Here is a 19,481-nt window from a genome sequence, read left to right as displayed (position 1 = left end):
GCCCCCATAGTCTCGCAAGCTCGATGCGCATGCGCATCGAATAGCGAGACCTAAAAATGGGCTTCAACACCCATCAGGGGTAACAAGCGATAGATGAATGCAAACCTTTCTCCACCTTCTATCCCTCCACTATCCTTCTCACTCCTAATAACCGACTAATATCCACCACTCAAATTAATTTCATATTTCTTTTTTTTTATTTCAAATCTTTTTTATTGAAGATTGGAGAAAATTGAAAACAAAGACAGTACAATAAGTCTTCCAATGCGTAGATGGATGTAGTGATGGCACAAGGACTCTTACAGTAATAAATAAATTAATTTCATATTTCACCATACTAATTCACCACTAATCCTTTATGGGTTTCCGGAGTAGCGTGCTACTGCCCAAAAAAATTAAAAGCTGTGTTTCAACACCCCATCAGGGGTAACAAGCGCTATTTAAATACAAAGCTTTTTTCATCTTCTATCCTTCCGAATCCTAATAACGGACTAACCTAGCCACCACTTTAATTACTTTCATTATACTAATTCAACACTAATCCTTTATGGGTCCCAGAATAGCGTGCTACTCGCCGAAAAAGCGCTTTGATGGCTCGTCCGGGGTAGTAAGCGCTATATAAATGCAATTACAATACATGTAACTTTTCACTAGAGTGGAGGGTCACACCCAGAGAAGCTCAAGCAGCATCTATAACAACTCCATATTATTTTACTATTACAAAAAGAGTTCTGTTTTTGCTGCGTTACTCCACTCTATGTACTCATTTTCAAAGAATCTAGCCAATCAAAAGTTCCCAGGGTAGGGAGGTGACTCTAGGGCCAGACATAAATTAAGCATTCACAAAGTCAATAGCTTTGGATTTTGCTTAGTGGAAAATGCCCTTGTGTTCATTAACTCACAGAACACGAATATCATGTTAAATGGCTTTTCAAACTTTCCTCTGACACACCAAAGACAGCAGCAGGACCTAAGATGTCATCAGCAAACATCCCAAGTGATCGAATGGCCTGGATTTACCTATGCTCGACAGTCTCACTCACTACAGCCTCACTGGATTTAAAAGTGGCTCGAATCCGGGACTTGCGTTCTCTAGTAACATGTTAAGATTTGGTCAAAGTTCTCAAATCATACTTGAGATATCCAATTTTGGAAATGGCCCCTTCACTACATGCAGGGCTTGATGCGGAATTCCGCGACTCATACTTGGCCGTGGATAGCTAACAGACCTGGGGTACGCAACCCTCGATCTGAGGGTTGCAACTCGGCCAGTTGGTGCTGGTAAAGTACCTACCGGCAGAGTTGCAACCCTTACAACCACCAGTAATTTCAGATCTGGTGTCGGTAATGCTTGCATCCTGGCATTACACTGGGCAATTTTCCTTCACTGTGATGGTCTTCTCTCACATCACTTGGCAGCACTGTCCGTTTGCAGTGTTCATCCAATGGTAGTGGGATCTAGATTTCACATAAGCAAACAACAACAGCGTATAGTCACCATGCAGTCCTGTGGACCTCAGATGCCCAAATATTCACTTTCTAGCAGATAGTTAGAATTTTTTTTAAGATGTAAAACTAGAGAGGGAAAGAGATATCCGTCTAGCGGCTGAATGGTACAATGTGAAAATAACAAAAAGAACCGGGGGTCTATAACGGAGCTTCAAGTACTCCGAGCTGCTGCAAAACTCCTACATAAGTGAGTTAGGCGCTAATAGAGCTATATAAGTCTCTATATCAAAATGTGTGCCAGGACAAACCTGTCGAAGGACCTACTGAGATTGTTGGTAAGACCCGTACAGAGATGTGTTGGATTCCCATCAAATAGGTATGTAGATCAAGTGTTCTCATTTGGTCATCCAAAAATGGGGTGGTATGTCTCTTGATCAATGAGACCCATCCATGGCCCTTACTCAATTGGGTCGCACCATCAATCGCTACGGTACCCATGAACAAATGATAAAGATGGGATCGAGTGCAGTGCAAAAATCAAAAGATGTGGGAGTTAAAAACAAGGGGTAAAAGGATCAATAGGCGAAAAACTCTAATGTAATTTGTCCTTTCCCTCAAACAAACAAGAACAATGCAGAGGAAGCAGTCTAAACATATAACTGCATTTACAAGGCCAACATGTTTCAGCCGGTAGGGACAAGATCCCATGGCTTTCTTCAGGGCCAGAGTTCTAAGCATTAGCTACTGCATACATAAAGTGAACTCTGGCCCTGAAGAAAGCCATGGGATCTTGTCCCTACCGGCTGAAACATGTTGGCCTTGTAAATGCAGTTATATGTTTAGACTGCTTCCTCTGCATTGTTCTTGTTTGTTTGAGGGAAAGGACAAATTACATTAGAGTTTTTCGCCTATTGATCCTTTTACCCCTTGTTTTTAACTCCCACATCTTTTGATTTTTGCACTGCACTCGATCCCATCTTTATCATTTGTTCATGGGTACCTTAGCGATTGATGGTGCGACCCAATTGAGTAAGGGCGATGGATGGGTCTCATTGATCAAGAGACATACCACCCCATTTTTGGATGACCAAATGAGAACACTTGATCTACAACCTATTTGATGGGAATCCAACACATCTCTGTACGGGTCTTACCAACAATCTCAGTAGGTCCTTCGACAGGTTTGTCCTGGCACACATTTTGATATAGAGACTTATATAGCTCTATTAGCGCCTAACTCACTTATGTAGGAGTTTTGCAGCAGCTCAGAGTACTTGAAGCTCAGTTATAGACCCCCGGTTCTTTTTGTTGTTAGGATTACAGTTAGGGGGATACGAACTGGGCAGGGACTTAAATTTCCCTAGACCCTTCTTCAATTGTTTGTGTTTTACAATGTGAAAATAGAAAATCATGGATTTTTCCAGCTTCCTCTCTTGACCAAATTGTGTGATCCAAGGCAAATATTTCTTTTCACCGGGCTTCCTTTTTTCCTTATTGCACTTGGGAGCACGTTGAAATACATGGTGGTTAGGGGAGGCTTCTTCAACCAGTAGCTCGTTAGCTACTGGTAGATCATCAGCTACCTGTAAGTAACAGTTGTGAGCAGCTATGCTCATTAAATTAGAAGCTTTTAATCGGGACGAAAACGTGTGCATTTGCAGAACTCAGAAGCAGATGTAGGGAGAAAAATGGCTGTATTTATAAAACATTTTTAAAGCGGATATTTGAGTAATAAATCATGCAGCTGTGGAGAAACCTTTTACTTATAATACTTTCTTGGTGACTGGAACATTGCAGATATGGCTATTTTCCATTACCTATGATGCACTAAGGGGACCACTGCTGGTAATCTTGCATATAGTGGGCACTATATGTGGTCCTGATTACAACACTAAAATGATTGATTGCTTGGGATGATTTTCACTTAATCTAATGATCTTTTATTACAGAAAAGGTTAGAGACTCCTGGTTTAGGGTGTGTGCTTTACAAGCACCTCTCTTGTGTTTGATTTAAATGCACCAGATGGGGTTCATGTAAGAATACTGGCCACAGAAAGGTAGGGTGCAAATGACAACTGATGTGCCTCTTAATTCAGTCACTAGTAACTTTATTCGATTCCAGAAAGAAGAATCATAAAAGTATACAGTTTTGAACTTACAAATGCACAAATGGTATTTCATTTCCCAGAGTTAAAACACAAAACTCCAGCAGAATATATCAAGAACAGAATACATATAGATATATTCCTATATTTGTCCATAAAAAATTTACATTATAAATCAATATAAAATCACGGTTATAGCAGATTTCATTCTATAATCTCAGTCACATCCCTCACAAGCTAATATGGAAAAATAAAGTGAACTGTGTATTATCAAAAGCGTCATTCTCACAAGTTAATAAGCAAATGTAAAGTGCACTGTGCATGATCAGAAAACTGCATCCTTACATTGTATAAAAGCTGATTAGCCTCTCACGCTAACCAGCTTAAATGTAGCAATCCACTATGAGAATTTGGTACATTATAGCTAAAAGCGTTCAAAAACCGAAGTTCCTATAAAATCAAGGTCAGTTATCCCTTACGAGGCTCATAAATAAGTGTAAAGTGCACTATATGTTTTCAACAATTGATCATAACATTACTTAAATGGGTTGGCCTCTCACGCCTTCCCACTCAAGTATGTAAGACCACTGATGTGACTAATACATTCTAGCTAAAAGCATTAGTCATCATCAACATTTCTAACAATTTCAGTAATTTTTAGAAATAAGATCAAAATCAAAAATATCAGAAGACACAATATCAGTAACGATTCCTGATCTAATGAAACTGAGCATAGAACTACATATAACAGCAGTTGACAATGATCTTAAATGCTCAAAACCTTCCCTAAAATTACAGGGTCTAATGTCACTTAGGAGGGGTTTAATAAAGCGATCACGCGGAGCTTTATAAAGTGTACAAAAAAGCACAATGTGCATTGTTTAGCTTCATTATCACATGGGCAAGGGGGTAGCCTCTCACACCAACCTCCTTGCTTTGGAAAAGCCACGAAAAAGTGCAGTGCATTTAACCGAAATCTAGTTAAGTAAAAACGCCATTGCGTGTGTAGAGTAAAAGATAAATAAAATTGTTGCTGGAGTATAACTGTTTGGTATGGAAGCTGATTTTCAGGTTTAGACAAGCCTAATATAGTACGATATGCATTCTTAATCACCATTTTTGTATCTGATGTAATCAGATGTGGGTTATTGTAAAAATCACCAAGAACAATTTTTTCAAAGGTTTCCTTTACGTGAAACAGCCTGGGAATTTTCAAGGCATTTTCCAAATTTATGCAATCTTTCAGAATTTCTTTTGAAAACAACAGGTCTTTCGAGGACCATATTTTCCCCCATAAAAGAAGTGGGGAAACGTGGATATTGTCACTCACGAGATCTAGGCCTACCTCGGAATGACAGAAAATATTTGGATAACTACTTGGCACTGATAACAGGCATTTTAAAAAAGTGTTCTCCGTAATTTGTAACTGGGCACATTTATGGTATCCCCATACCCCTGCACCGTAAATTGCCACAGGCAAACATTTTGATTTATACAGGGTCTTAACTCAGCAATTGGTTTTTGACCTAGTTTGCTAGCGCAGCGAAAAAGAGCCTCTATCAATCTGGTGGTTTTTGTACCCGGGATATTATAAGAGGGTTCCAATTTAGAGATTTGTTAAAAACATTTCCCAAATAACTAAAATTTGGAACTTTTTCGATAACCTTGTTATCTACAACAAATTTACGTGTTTTGGTCTTCTTTGGGCCACAGACCATTGTAAAGGATTTTGTGAAGTTTACCTTTAGGTCTAAACCCAACATAAATTCATTAAAAGCGTCCAAGCATATTTGCATACTATTTGCAGTCAAAGTCATTAACACAGTGTCGTCTGCATTAGACATAAGGGTAAGTATTTGCCATTAATTTTAGGAAAGTCCAAACCTTTTTCAATCAAGAATTTTTCTAAACCATTTGTGTAAACTAAAAATAACAAGCATTTACAATGCAATGGTCTCGGTATCATTAAAGGTAGAGCTATTGGCATTGCTCATGACATTTCTTTTTTTTCCTTTAAATCATAAATAAATGGCATTGTCATTTACATTGTCAATACACAGCACTCTGCACTCAACAGCACACACCACTATGCACCTGCACTCACTACTCTGCACACCCTACTCTGCCCTCACTACATTGCACTCTGCCCTCACTACTCTGCCCTCACTACTCTGCCCTCACTACTTTGCACTCTGCCCTCACTACTCTGCCCTCACTACTTTGCACTCTGCCCTCACTACTCTGCCCTCACTACTTTGCACTCTGCCCTCACTACTCTGCCCTCACTACTTTGCACTCTGCCCTCACTACTCTGCCCTCACTACTTTGCACTCTGCCCTCACTACTCTGCCCTCACTACTTTGCACTCTGCCCTCACTACTCTGCCCTCACTACTTTGCACTCTGCCCTCACTACTCTGCCCTCACTACTTTGCACTCTGCCCTCACTACTTTGCACTCTGCCCTCACTACTCTGCACTCTGCCCTCACTACTCTGCACTCTGCCCTCACTACTCTGCACTCTGCCCTCACTACTCTGCACTCTGCCCTCACTACTCTGCACTCTGCCCTCACTACTCTGCACTCTGCCCTCACTACTCTGCACTCTGCCCTCACTACTCTGCCCTCACTACTCTGCCCTCACTACTCTGCCCTCACTACTCTGCCCTCACTACTCTGCCCTCACTACTCTGCCCTCACTACTCTGCCCTCACTACTCTGCCCTCACTACTCTGCCCTCACTACTCTGCCCTCACTACTCTGCCCTCTGCCCTCACTACTCTGCTAGGTAGAGCTATTGGCATTGCTCATGACATTTCTTTTTTTTTCTTTATATCATAAATAAATGGCATTGTCATTTACATTGTCAATACACAGCACTCTGCACTCAACAGCACACACCACTCTGCACCTGCACTCACTACTCTGCACTCCCTACTCTGCCCTCACTACTTTGCACTCTGCCCTCACTACTCTGCCCTCACTACTTTGCACTCTGCCCTCACTACTCTGCCCTCACTACTTTGCACTCTGCCCTCACTACTTTGCACTCTGCCCTCACTACTCTGCCCTCACTACTTTGCACTCTGCCCTCACTACTTTGCACTCTGCCCTCACTACTTTGCACTCTGCCCTCACTACTCTGCACTCTGCCCTCACTACTCTGCACTCTGCACTCACTACTCTGCACTCTGCACTCACTACTCTGCACTCTGCACTCACTACTCTGTCCTCTGCACTCACTACTCTGTCCTCTGCACTCACTACTCTGTCCTCTGCACTCACTACTCTGTCCTCTGCCCTCACTACTCTGCCCTCACTACTCTGCCCTCACTACTCTGCCCTCACTACTCTGCCCTCACTACTCTGCCCTCACTACTCTGCCCTCACTACTCTGCCCTCACTACTCTGCCCTCACTACTCTGCCCTCACTACTCTGCCCTCACTACACACACGATAACGGCAAGTTACCCGGGCTGTGCATTAAAGTCTTTGACAGGTGCTGGGCACACTCACTTGCCTGAGCTCATGGTTAACTTCCACTGCAGGCTGCACTCTGCACCACTGTGCCAAGAATGCCCACTGCTACCTTTTACCAGCACCCGCTGCTTATTGGGGGCATTACACTGGCCCTGTACTTATAACTAGTTCGGGGCTAGTAGGCAAAACGCACTTTTCCAAAGCTGCTTCATGTTCATAGTTAAAGGCGACCAAAGCGCTGCGAGGCACAGTGGACTACCCCTACAAACTAATACATTTTAAGAATGTAAAGCTCTTGCACCAAAAGGCGTATGCCTACCAGGTGGCATTCACTACATAAACGCTCATAAATTCACTACAAAATAAATAAAAAAGTATTTAGGTGGACTGTTTAATCCCCTCTGGACAATCCAGTGCCTTGACATGTTTGAATGGCTATACTTTCATGCAAAAACATTCTCAAGTAAATTGCTTCTACACGCTGAACTGAATGGTCTGATTTTGTTACATTTAGCAATTAACAGTCTACCCAACTTTGTTTCTAAAAAACACCTCTTTATTGAAGCGGATCGTAATGCTCGGCACATGAAAGCAATTTGCCCAGGAACGCACTTTCAAATGCATTTTGTTTGAATGAATGCAGTTGTGAAATAAGTAGACTGTTATAATCGATGTCGTGATGCTCAAGCAGTAGTTTATTTTTGATTCTGGCTGCTTCCGAGTTGTCAGTGTAGGCAGTGGCCATAACAATGGTACAATTGGGTTGCGTAGTAATTTAACCAGGTGAATAACTGTGAAAAGTTGCGGGCGCCGCATAAGAAAGATTTTGAGCACCGGGACTTATTTTTCTACAAATTAAGCACTGCTTACACTGTGGCATGGAGTCATCCTGCTCAGCTCTCGGCCTCGCGCGCAACTCCAGGCATATGTTTTCAATTATCTGCGCCGTGATGGCGAGATAATTCAAGATATATGGCCTTCTGCTTTTAAGACCATGCCTTTCACGTCTGCCCTACACGGAAAGAAAACACAAGAAATGCACGAACGCGCGCCATTTACTGCAGACTGGTGAACGCGCCCACAACATCTGCATTACATTATCGCGGCACCCTGACAGCTCCTAATTGAAATTAATGCACTGATGTGCGCGTAACCACACAGAAAATGCCAACAAGGCGACCGACAAATTACATTAAGCCTATCGCGTCAAGGATAATAAAAACACAGCACAGCGAAGACGAATCACTATGCAGATGCCAAAAAAATCGCGCGCACTAAGGAATGTGGCAGCCCGGACCCCTGAAGAAACATTTTTTTTTTTTTTTATAACATAAGAGCTCGGAGCTCCGCCTCCCCTGCTGACGCAGGGTTGACATGGGCCGAACCCTAAAAAGGGGGCAAGAATACAGCCCTGGCGGACACCTTCCGTTGCTGGGATGGGCCCTCTCTTTTCGCCTCCAGGCCCATATCGTATGGCCACGGAGGTGGCGGCATGTAATCTACGAAGCAAAGTTATCAACGGTTCCTCAAAACCCATAGTCTTCATCAGTAGCCATACTTTCTCCCTGCACACAGTATCACAGTATCATAAGTCCATAAAGGCCAGGTGCGTAGAAACACCCCTGGCCATTATGTACTTACCCATAATCAAGGCCAAATTGAGACACAGCTCCGTTGTACCTCTGCCATTTCTGAAGCCATACTGTGATTCCACAATGACGCCTCTTAATTCACTAATGGCATTGTTGTCATGGCAGGTGATCGGTGCATGAATACTTTTAAATTTAGGTTTAAAAACTGTCAGTTTTAATAAATCACTCAATCCAGTGATAATCTGATGTGCCAAGTAGAAACGTGTTATGGAAATACACTTTTTTAAAACTATTTTTGAAAGGGGTTTGTTGCACAGTTTGTGGCAAACACTTTCAGGGATTAGAACGTGCTTTGGCACTTTCTTAGCAGAAATTCTGCTTGGCTGGCCATGTTAATTTGTTGGCTCGTCCACCAACCTTTGCTGGGAAAAGAGAGTTGTCAACAGTTATTCGGAAGCTTATATTGAGTAGACAGTACCAGGCCACGTGTGCTCTCCCTCTTTTATTTAAGATTATATAGGATTACGTTTCTAAAACTACCGAGTAGAAAAAGACTAACTCAAAACGTTGATGCAGCTCGCTGTCACCCGTCAATTTAACCAGTTTAAAGTCTCCATAAAAGACGATACATGTTAGTAACATACATACAGCAGTAACACAGATGATAGATACGTGAAGCAACACAAACAACCTGCACCACACGTGAACAAGCATTTTTTTAAATGAAAATGTGACAATCCTGTTGCAAACTGTACAGGGACCTGTATCAAATGTATCTTTTGATATATTAAGTGCGTGTCAGTACACTACAGCCTAACAGATCTATGCGCGGTCCAACTGTAAATAAAATACATACGTTTACGTTTGACATTAGGGACACTCTAAATTGGCAGATTTCTGTTTTAGACAAAGGTGGTAACCCAAACCGGCTTCAGTCAGACATCAACACTCACGGCGGAGAAGCTCAGGGACCCACTGTACCTGAGAACACGGAGATGAGAGCTGCACGAGCACCGAAGGCAGAACAGAAACTGGCAGCGTCCTTTAACTCGGCAGCCCGAGTTCTCGAGGAAGCGGAAGTACTGCTCAGGTCAAAGGACGCAGGCAGCGCCCTGCTGAAGTATTCCGGTTTGCCTCTAGCTCTGACGCGCGCAGCAACAGATTCGCGCCTACCATCCGTCTCTGCCTGACGAGCGCACGAGGGGACTGCTTGGCATTATAGGGATTTTCTGCGCATGATCGTGCTTGTCGTGGGCTTTGTGTCTTACAAAAACTGTATTCCTATATTTTTTGCCCTGTGCCTCGCCCTCAGTGTAGCACGTTCTACAATTCAAAATTACTACTTTTCAACCTTTCCTAATTTCTAAAAAATACTTGGGGACTTTATAACTTTCCCCAAAATCTTTCTGGCCCATAGATAGAATATTAAGTAAGACTTCTGAAATATTGAGGGAAAGTTGATCTTTCCCCAAATATTCTAGACTGGTGTTATAATAGTAAATTGGACCTGCCAGTGTCCACTACTTCCACTGCTGCCTTGAGGGTGCTGTTTAGGCTAAGAAACAATCAAGGTACAACAAGCATCTGCAATGCAATAGGTCTCGCATTTATGCGAGTTTGAGATATTGGCATTGTAAATTACATGCCTTTTATTTATAGTTTTGGTTTTCAAAACAAATAAAAGGCATTGTCATTAACAATGGCAATAGTTTAAACTCTCACAAATGCAAAACCTATTGCATTCCTAAAGTATGTTGCAAACAAGGTAGCAAAAGGAACATATGGGGAGGGTGTGGGGAGGCAAAACTAAGGGTACATGTGTGGGGAAGCAAAAATGTTGCGATGGGGGTGAAGGGACATAGGGAAGCAAATGATAGAGCAATGTGGCTGGCTGGGGGGAAAAAGAAAATGAGCAAGAGCAACGATAAGCTGGGGTTGAAAGCACACCCTTTACAGGTAATCTGAGCCGAGGAACAAAGCGCAGCGAGCTGCCACTTTGGAACTGGAGTACTGCTCAGTAAAGTGCTCCAATACCTTCCGGTCGGGTTCGCGCTTGTGTTTACGAGATAGTGTTTCCAAAGAGACATTTGCAGCCAAAAAGTTTATTTCTTTTTTGGATCCATTTCACAGAGGAACAAATTAAGAAAAGAAGAGCCCTTTGTTGAAGTCATGGTTTTTAGCAAGTGAGTGGAGGAGCAAACCCCTAAAGCATATTCATGTTCGTTCAGAAAATAAGTACACCAGAGCTAGCACAATTTACAACATGCACCTTTGACTTCCCTAAAGGCATTGCTGAGTTACACTCCCTTCTGTCTCCCATGGTCCCTGAAGAGCTCCCCGTTTGCTATGAGTTAAATAAACACACCAGTGGTCACAACTGTGCATCAGAGACCCTCCTGCAATAAGAGAAACTCTTTAAAAAAAATAGTGCTTACAGACTAACTGAGAAAACAATACACCTGCCTGTGCTGAGAAACTATTTCTTAGAACACAACCGTTAATAAAGCATACATGAAAAAATAGCATGAACACTTGCTTTTAGAATTGCAACTTTTACTTTAATTCTTTTCTGAAGACTGTTATTATTTTTAGTCTTTTGTCTTTTTAGTGCATGAGAAAACAACATGAATAATATTATACATTTATATACAAACAAAAAACACACATTGGTATGTACATAGTTCCAACAAACTCACACTCAACACATTCTTGGCCATCCAATCATACAAAAACCACATTCATACTGGTCCCAGTGTCATGAAAACAATTGTGTAAAATGAAAAACAATCCCGTTTGTTAGTTTTTACACATAAATCAAATTTTTTCAAAATTTTTAGAAAAAAGCGATATTTCAATCAATTGGTGCATTCCATATAGAACAAATGACAAGGGACCGGGTCAGGTCGACGCGTTTCGAACCCTATAATTCTGGGGGTTCTCTTCAGGACCACAGTCTAACTAGAAAGAAAAGAGGAAAAAATCATCACTAACCAAAACCTGCGAGATCAACATCTCAACCAATGCACAGTTTCCCTCAGCCTACCTCGACAAGTGGGACGAGTCTCCACAGAAAACGAGAGGAAACAGATGTATTCCCAGTGAAGAGGGAGCGAAAGGTGCTGCAAGAAAAATAAGGTGTTCTCAATCTCACTGCGCGTTTCCAACATGACTGTGCCTAGGCTGGTTATTGCAGTGGGTCTATGCGCTTACCTTTGAGTAGCGCGTGTATGCTCAAAAAGATGCTTCCCAGTCGGGACGTGCGCGGTCCGAGGGATCGGATACGGCGTCACTATAGCTGGGGAAAGAAAGGGTAACGTGGGTTACCGTCATGCAAAAGCGATCGCGTAGCCATTTACTGGATGTAGGCGCTCGCTGGCGCTTTGGTGTAAAGCTTACCGTGATTGATGCTCTGTATCAAGGAATCCACAGTACTCGCTCCTCACCCTGCAGTCAATGGCGGGTTACCGGAGTATCCCAGCAGTGTAGCTTATGGGTGTGGCTTGGCCCCAAGGGGTGTTGGGAAATGTAGTGCTGTTGTCCCAACAGGAGTGACAAAGTCCATTTGTGAAAAAGAAGTGACAAAGAATTCTGGGAGATGAAGTCCATTCGTGAAAAATCAAGAGTGGGTTTTATAAATTTCAGAAATTTCATTTAGTCCATTGACCGCTGTATCATATTTCATGATCAGCAGTGCTTCTAACTGAGACATACCATGTAACAACCGAAGTAAAAGGGCCAGTCCTCATGGGAGGTTACAAATGAAGACAAGGCGGCACTAAGGAAGGACTAACAATCCTAATAACAAATCAGAAGCCAGCATTTACAAGGAACAATGACACAAGCCAATGACAAATATGGGTGGAGAGTGGGCGGGGCTTCAAGTACATACTCCAATACAGCATGGCTTGCAGAGCAGTACATGCGCTGCCCAGGCTCGACCTAAAAGCTGTCTGGCTGTCCTTCATTCGGTGGAAGTCACCTTGCTGATAGAAGGGTCTATTAGTGTGGGGCTTATCTGTTACTCTTAAGAAGTTCAATTTCGCAAGAATATGGACATGTGAAAGAATGTATATTGCAAACACAAGATGATGGTCAGAGTGCTGAAACTTTTCAGACACTCACCCCCAGTCACAGATCTGGGTTGAAGCCATCATCATTCTTTAGTTCACTTTGCCACTCTATTTCAGACTCAGCTATATACAAAAAGGTCAAAACCCTGTGCCTCATGGAAACAGTTCAGCCCGAACTGCCAAGCCAGGTCTTCACTGAACCGGAAACAAGCATCCTGGGACCGGTTTCGGGGTAACACCACTGATCAACCAGCCTAGTTCGAATCCAGTGCCAAAGTGAGTAAGGGACCCACGTCTGGGAATACCCTTCCAACTTAGAGCGAACAAGGCAAACACAAGGAGATGACGGATGGAGCTCACTTTTTACAAAAGTCCAGAATTTCCCATTTATTTTGCAAATCACGGAACCCTGGGGGTCTGTTTAAAAGGGCATCTCCTTTCACAGGCAGATGTAATTCATATCTAATTCTTCCCGTGCCATTGTCCAAATAGCTAGATAGGCACCAATGCCATTGGCGGGAGACCTGTTTCAGAACTGGTTACCAGGGGGGGTTTCTCTATCCCCTAGATACACCTCAGGAGTGTGCCCATCACAGAGGAAAAGGGTTCTGGCATTGGAAGTTTGACAGAGCAGTGCACTGTGGCATAGTTTAAGGCCAAAACCCTGGGAAGTGATGTGAAAGTGGTAGGGTTGCCCCTGAAACTATTTCCTTTGTGGTCAGGGAATCTTCCCCACCCACAAGCTAATGCAAAACATAAACGTGACACCTCTGAAAATCTTATTCCCAATACTGCTGGACCTGAGGAAGACAGAAGAAGAACTGCACCTGTTCAACCCATTGGACTTTAGAGAGAGGACTGTAGCTACTATAACCTGTGGTGATAAACCCCAAGGGCTGATTCTGATCCCACTTGAACCTAGGAAAGAAGAGTGAACCCCAATGGCTAGTTGATTAGCTTCCCTTTAAGCTAAAGGGACAACGAAACTGCAAGAAGCACCTTCCTAAAGAGCCCAGCTGACCAATGTCAAATGGATCTGCCTTGGACCTGGTTTGTGACTTCTCCTGGAGTAAATCCTGAACGGCAAGTGACTTCGCTAAGCTCCTGGGGCCCTTGGATAAATGTCAGCGTGTACCCCTCCTACCTAACCCTAAAAGTTGGGACTTAGAAACCTTTTCAAGGATAATTGGCTGGAAAACAGGCAGAAGACCAGGACAAACCTGCCATAGATTCAGGTTGCTTTCGCTCAGAGCTTTTACGCAGCAGCAAATCTGTTTCCGTCGGATGTCACAGAGAAGCTATCCAGCCTTGTGGTGTCTTTTTCGTCTATAGCTTTCAGCCTTGCCCTGCTAGAGAACGCTGAGCTCCAAAAAATTAATCAAATCTGAAAGTAGAATTCTTCTCGGAAAGAAGGCATCAAATGTACCCAGTGAGTGAGGAATTTTCCTTGGGCTTGAAATTTGAATTTCTCCCTTTCGGAGCTTTCCTACCAAAAGTCAAAAGCTTCACCTGGTCTTCATCCAATGGTTATCCGCCCTCCTGGAACCCATCTCGGCCACAGTATGCTGCCTTGCCCAGCTAATGATTTTCGACTTCTGTCTCGGAGACTTTGGGGCTGATTTCTGTCTCTTGGTGGGCGGCCGGTTTCTCCACCAGGATAATGGAGTACATTATTCTTTCTCTCTGGCGGAGATGCTGCCCACTGCCAACTTGACAGAGTCTTGCATCAAACTGATTTCTTTTATATTTTCAAAAAGAAAATCCTGAAGCGGGGGGTTTGTTTCTGGAAATTAAAAAAAATAATGCCTCTCTCAAATGGGATTCATCTCCCATGGCGTGTGAGGAATTTTTTGTTTTTGACTGCCCAATAGGGGTTGCCTGGCGGTGGCAGACAGTAAAAAGCAGCTATATGTCCACTCAACCAATTAGGCAGATGGACATATAGCCATTTCTCCTACAGGCCTTACACCTTTGGGTAATTGCTGGAGCCAAACCCATGCTAAGCCTGCAGGCGGACCACTGTATTGATGGGGATGGAATTTCTTCACCGTTTCAGCGAAGTTCCCTCTTGACCAAGATATAAATCGGCCCCTAAGTCAGAGTGTGATACTCCCACTGGGACAAACTTAATTTCTGTGCCTAACCCTACTCCATTCCGGTCAACCTAACTTTTGCCTTTGACCCAGTCTATCGTGAGCAGTTATATGCAGTTGGTGCTTTCTGCCCTTTGGTGCTAAAATTTAATTCAAACTTAAAAAATTCATATCACTGGTTTCCCGTATCCGTTTTATGTCATTTTGGTGTCTATTTGTTCATTAAAATATTCTGACATTTTTATAAATTGTAGTGGGATTTTTATTGTGTTTTGTTTTCTACTTTTTAACTGCTTTACACATTTTTCCTAAGCCTAGCCTGTCTGCTCTGTGCGACAGCTACCAAGGATTGAGTTTAGTTTTAAATTATTTAGACCTAACAGGACCTATTAAGGAATAGTGCTATTAACACTCAAAAAGGGCTACCATATACTTCTGCTAATAATCCACTGATGACCATAGACCAGGTCAAAGTCAGAAGTTAAGGCCGACCACCAACCATTTGAATTTACAAGAAATATTAATTGACACATTTAACTTACATGTAAGTCCTTAGTATATGGTACCCAGTGTATTTAGGGCGTGTGTATATATATATATATATATATAGAACAGTCTCTGCTATCTCTCGCCCGGAGCCCAGTCCTGGATACCTTCGGCGCAGATGAAGAGAGGAGACCCAAAGTGCAGGTGAGCAGTGTTTTTATTCAATTAGAAAAGCGGCACACCTCAGCATAACGTTTCGGCCTTCACAGAGGCCTTGGTCACATGACGCATGCAAGGGAGGGGGCAGTATTTAAAGTGCAAATGCTAATCTCATTGTCCAACCATTGGTGGCATATGGTCACATGCAAGATGGTCTCATTCATAGACACAGACAACATTGTAGCGTTTGTAGCTACTAACATTACGGGATAATCCCTTGATCACAAAATATTTGCAATGCAATGTACAAAATGTAAATAAAGTGCAAAAAATAAAATGCTATTTTTCATGTACATTACAATGCTCCAGTCTCGGGATAAATCCCAGTAAACGATTTAAGAAGCTAGTGCAAAAATGGGCAATGTGCAAAGACGCTGGAAAGTGCAAACAGTGTCATATAAATATAAGGAATTTCAATAAATAACCATCATATATAACACAATATTAAAATATGAATGTGTAATAAATATATATACAAGCATTAATAGTTGATATATATACATTGAATATACACTATATACACAAGATGAGATCTCAGGTAATCCGTATACTTAAGTGCATGAAAACACTAAATCGTCCTAGAGATCGCAGCATCCTGTCTTTTGATTTTATGCACAAGCTTCGTAGTAGTCTGTGTACTTGGAGAAAATGAAGAAGAGAGGAGACATCCTTTTCCAAAAGGTCCAGAAATGTCGCAGCCTCCCTTCCCATTTACCTCCATTACCGCATGCCTCCATTATTGGTTGGACAAGAATCTGGCTTATATAGTGAAGTGAAAAGGTGCGAATCAATTTTTTGGTTTTTTTCTTCCCCTAACCTGTATGTAGTTTTTTTATATTTTTGCCTTTAATTGATTTTATCATCCATTCTTTCTTTTGTGAGTACTACTTGGCATTTGTTGAACAGTTATTGTAGCCTAAGCCTAGGCTACAGTACTCTAATGGGCCATAAGCATATCTAGACATGCCCCAAACATTGGGAAAAGCTGGAAGTATCATATTATCATGTCTGGTTTGGCACAAACTTGGATAAACTCTTTGACTGGCTGGAATAGGTATGGTAGAACCAGAGCAGGGACAAAACTCATCATTTTTGAATATCAGAGACAGGTGTAAAAGTCTTCAGTGGAGTTCAACCCCCCCCGGGGCTCTGCTGTCCATTTCTAGTATATATCTGGTCTCCAACCTCCTAAGGGCTCCCTCCCTGTCTCCTCCTCTTCTCAGTGGGCCAACACTATCTACAGCATAATAGCGTAACAGGGTGCTGTCATTGTTGTGGTGCTCCTTGAAATGGCGGGCCACCGGATACGCCGGGTCACTTGTATTGATGGCCCTTATGTGCTGGAGTATCCTCTTGTGCACCTGCAGCTTGGTGCTGCCCACATACCGCAGGGCACACGGACACTCCAGCACATAAACCACATATTCACTCTTGCAAGTCAGTTGTTTCTTGATCTTGCGTAGACTGGGGGTGAATGGGACTGCATATTCTGTTTTGTTTAGCCCATGTTGGCACGCTTTGCAGGAAGAGCATTTCCTGAAGCCTTTGCTCTTGTCAAGCCAGTTCTAGCTTGACAAAACCTCTGGGCTTGATTTGACCAGTGCATCTTGCATCGAATATGCTTTTCTATAGGTGATTGATGGTGTGGATGGAATTTTATCACCTATGATAGGGTCACATTTGATTAAGCCCCAGTGTTTGGAAATGATCTTACTGAGCATCCTGTGCTGCCTGTTGTAGGCCCAGATCAGCCTGATTGTCTGATCTTGGGAGGTTGTCGACACGTCAGCGATTTTGCGTTGCAAGGTTTCACTGCGTGACAACGCATTGGCCTTAGTAATAGCTTTGTCAATCAAGCCAGGATTATATCCTCTTGCCAGGAATCTGGTCTTACTAGCCTGCTGAGCTAGATGGCATTGAGCTTCAGTGCTACTCAACCTTCTGATACGCAGAATCTCCCCATAGGGGATGCTGCGTATAAGATGGGCCGGATGGTGGCTTCTGGCATGGAGTATTGTATTGCCCGCCGTGGGCTTTCTGTATAACCTGGTTTCAAGTTTGTCCTGTCCAGCTGATACTGACATGTCTAGGAAATGTACCTGTTCCCTGCTGATGTCAGAAGTAAACTGTAAATTGTAATTATTGCAGTTAAGAGTCTCAATAAAATGCTCAGCTTCTTGACGGGTTCCCCTCCAAACAAGAAACACATCGTCTATGAAACGATACCAACACACAATGGATCTCATGGCAATGACAGAGTGTTCGCCAAAGAGGACCTGTCTCTCCCAATAGCCCATATGAAGGCAGGCATAACTGGGAGAGAAACAGGCCCCCATGGCTACACCCCTGACTTGCTAGTAATATCTGTTGTTAAACATAAAGAAATTGTGGTGTAAACAGAATGAAATCATAGATAACAACATACGGTTATGATCTGCCATGATTATCGGTCTCATTCCCAGGAAGAACTCTGTAGCTCGTAGACCATCTTGATGATTGATACTAGTGTATAAAGACATGACGTCTAATGTAATAAGCCATAGTTCTGGATCCCACTTTATGCCCTCAATCTTACGCACAAAGTCATTGGAGTCCTGAACAAAAGATGGAAGGCTTTGTACAAATTCTTGCAAGAATGAGTCTACGTAGATGGTTGTCTACTCTAGCAGTCCACCACAAGCTGCTATAATCGGCCTTCCCGGGTGGTTGACCGGGTTCTTGTGAACCTTTGGGATTAGGTATAAAACTGGCATGATCGGGTTGTCATTTTTCAGATACTTGAGCTCATCCATACTTAGTAGTCCAAACGATCTCCACCCCATCAGCAAAGAATAAAAGTCTGCCTGGGCTTTCTTGATCAAGGTCACGTCACTGTGTCTATAGCAATCTGGGTTATTCAGATGAGAGAGGGCTTCTTCTAAATATAGTTTCCGTGGCCATAAAACTATATTTCCTCCCTTATCTGATTGCCTGACAATGATATTTTCATTTTGTTTGATCTTTTTGATGAGTTTCAAGTATTGATCATTCTGTGTATATTTCCTACGTTTCGAGTTGAGCAATTTAGAGTGTAGCACCTTAGTCTCTTTTACAGCTGCATCATGGAAGATGTCAATGTTGTCATATAACATCACAGGAGTGTATGTGGAGCGTGGTTTAAAAGATGTCAAACCCCCCACCTTACTTGTAGTCTGAGCTGGGGCTTCCTGAGATATAGATTGTTCCAATCCCAGATGTTCCAAAGCCTCTAAGCATGGGGCATCACGTGCTAGAAGCCCCTCGTTGGTTGTTTCAGCCCTCGAAGGGGTGTTTCGTGTTTTAGCACCCGCAAAGTGTTTCTGCAATTTAATTTTGCGGACAAACTTGTACAGATCAATCCTTGTGTCCACATAATTAAAATCACAGGGAGGACAAAATGTGAGATCCATCGATAGGATGCGTAGTTCAGACTGAGACAACTTCATGTCAGTAAGGTTGATGACTGAGGGGGCAGTACCTGTAGTTGTTGAATAACTGCTCACTTCCTGTTCCATTTCTTGGTGCTCTTTTTCTTTTTCTGCTTGTTTTTTTCTTCTTGAGCTGGCCTTTCGGCGCTGGTATCGCTTGGCGTTCCGGGTTTTGTTCCTACAGCCCCCTGGTTTCTTGGGCGTAGGGTCTCGCGCCTGTCTTTCCTCAGGCATTTGAGCTCTTCTGCTGGCGTGAGTCTGGTAAACCCCAATTGTCCATCTATTTGGGACACATTGGAGTCAGAGTCGCTGTTAACGCAGGAGCTTAGATTGGACTCAGAAGAATCTTCACGCTGTGCTGCCCCTGATCTCTGTCCTTGGGTGGGGCGACCTGATGCTACCCCAGCTTTCAGTCTTCTTGTGGCTTTGATGGCTTCATATTTTTTCGCAAAAGTAAAGATGCGCCCTTCAGCGTAATCCGCCTTGTCTCTTTGGAATTTAAAGGCCTTTCTTTTGCTGATTGCTTCTTCCTCTTTCTGAAG

At 42.9% G+C, this 19,481-nt stretch overlaps 1 protein-coding gene across 2 annotated transcripts in view; it reads right to left on the bottom strand.

Annotated features, from left to right (window-relative positions):
- MAPK1IP1L (mitogen-activated protein kinase 1 interacting protein 1 like) overlaps positions 1–9,713 on the bottom strand; it is a 212,427-nt gene extending 202,714 nt beyond the window's left edge. The window contains exon 1 of one of the 2 annotated variants that reach the window (XM_086937438.1): positions 9,607–9,713. The gene's annotated coding sequence lies outside the window, so the exon portion shown is untranslated. The remainder of the gene's footprint in view (positions 1–9,606) is intronic. The other variant, XM_086937439.1, reaches the window with a different exon arrangement.
- Positions 9,714–19,481: the final 9,768 nt, after the last annotated feature.

The sequence above is a fragment of the Lissotriton vulgaris genome, chromosome 9 (genome assembly GCF_964263255.1).
Source record: "Lissotriton vulgaris chromosome 9, aLisVul1.2, whole genome shotgun sequence".
Classification (NCBI taxonomy): Eukaryota; Metazoa; Chordata; class Amphibia; order Caudata; family Salamandridae; genus Lissotriton; species Lissotriton vulgaris.
This window is presented reverse-complemented; position numbering and strand designations above follow the sequence as displayed.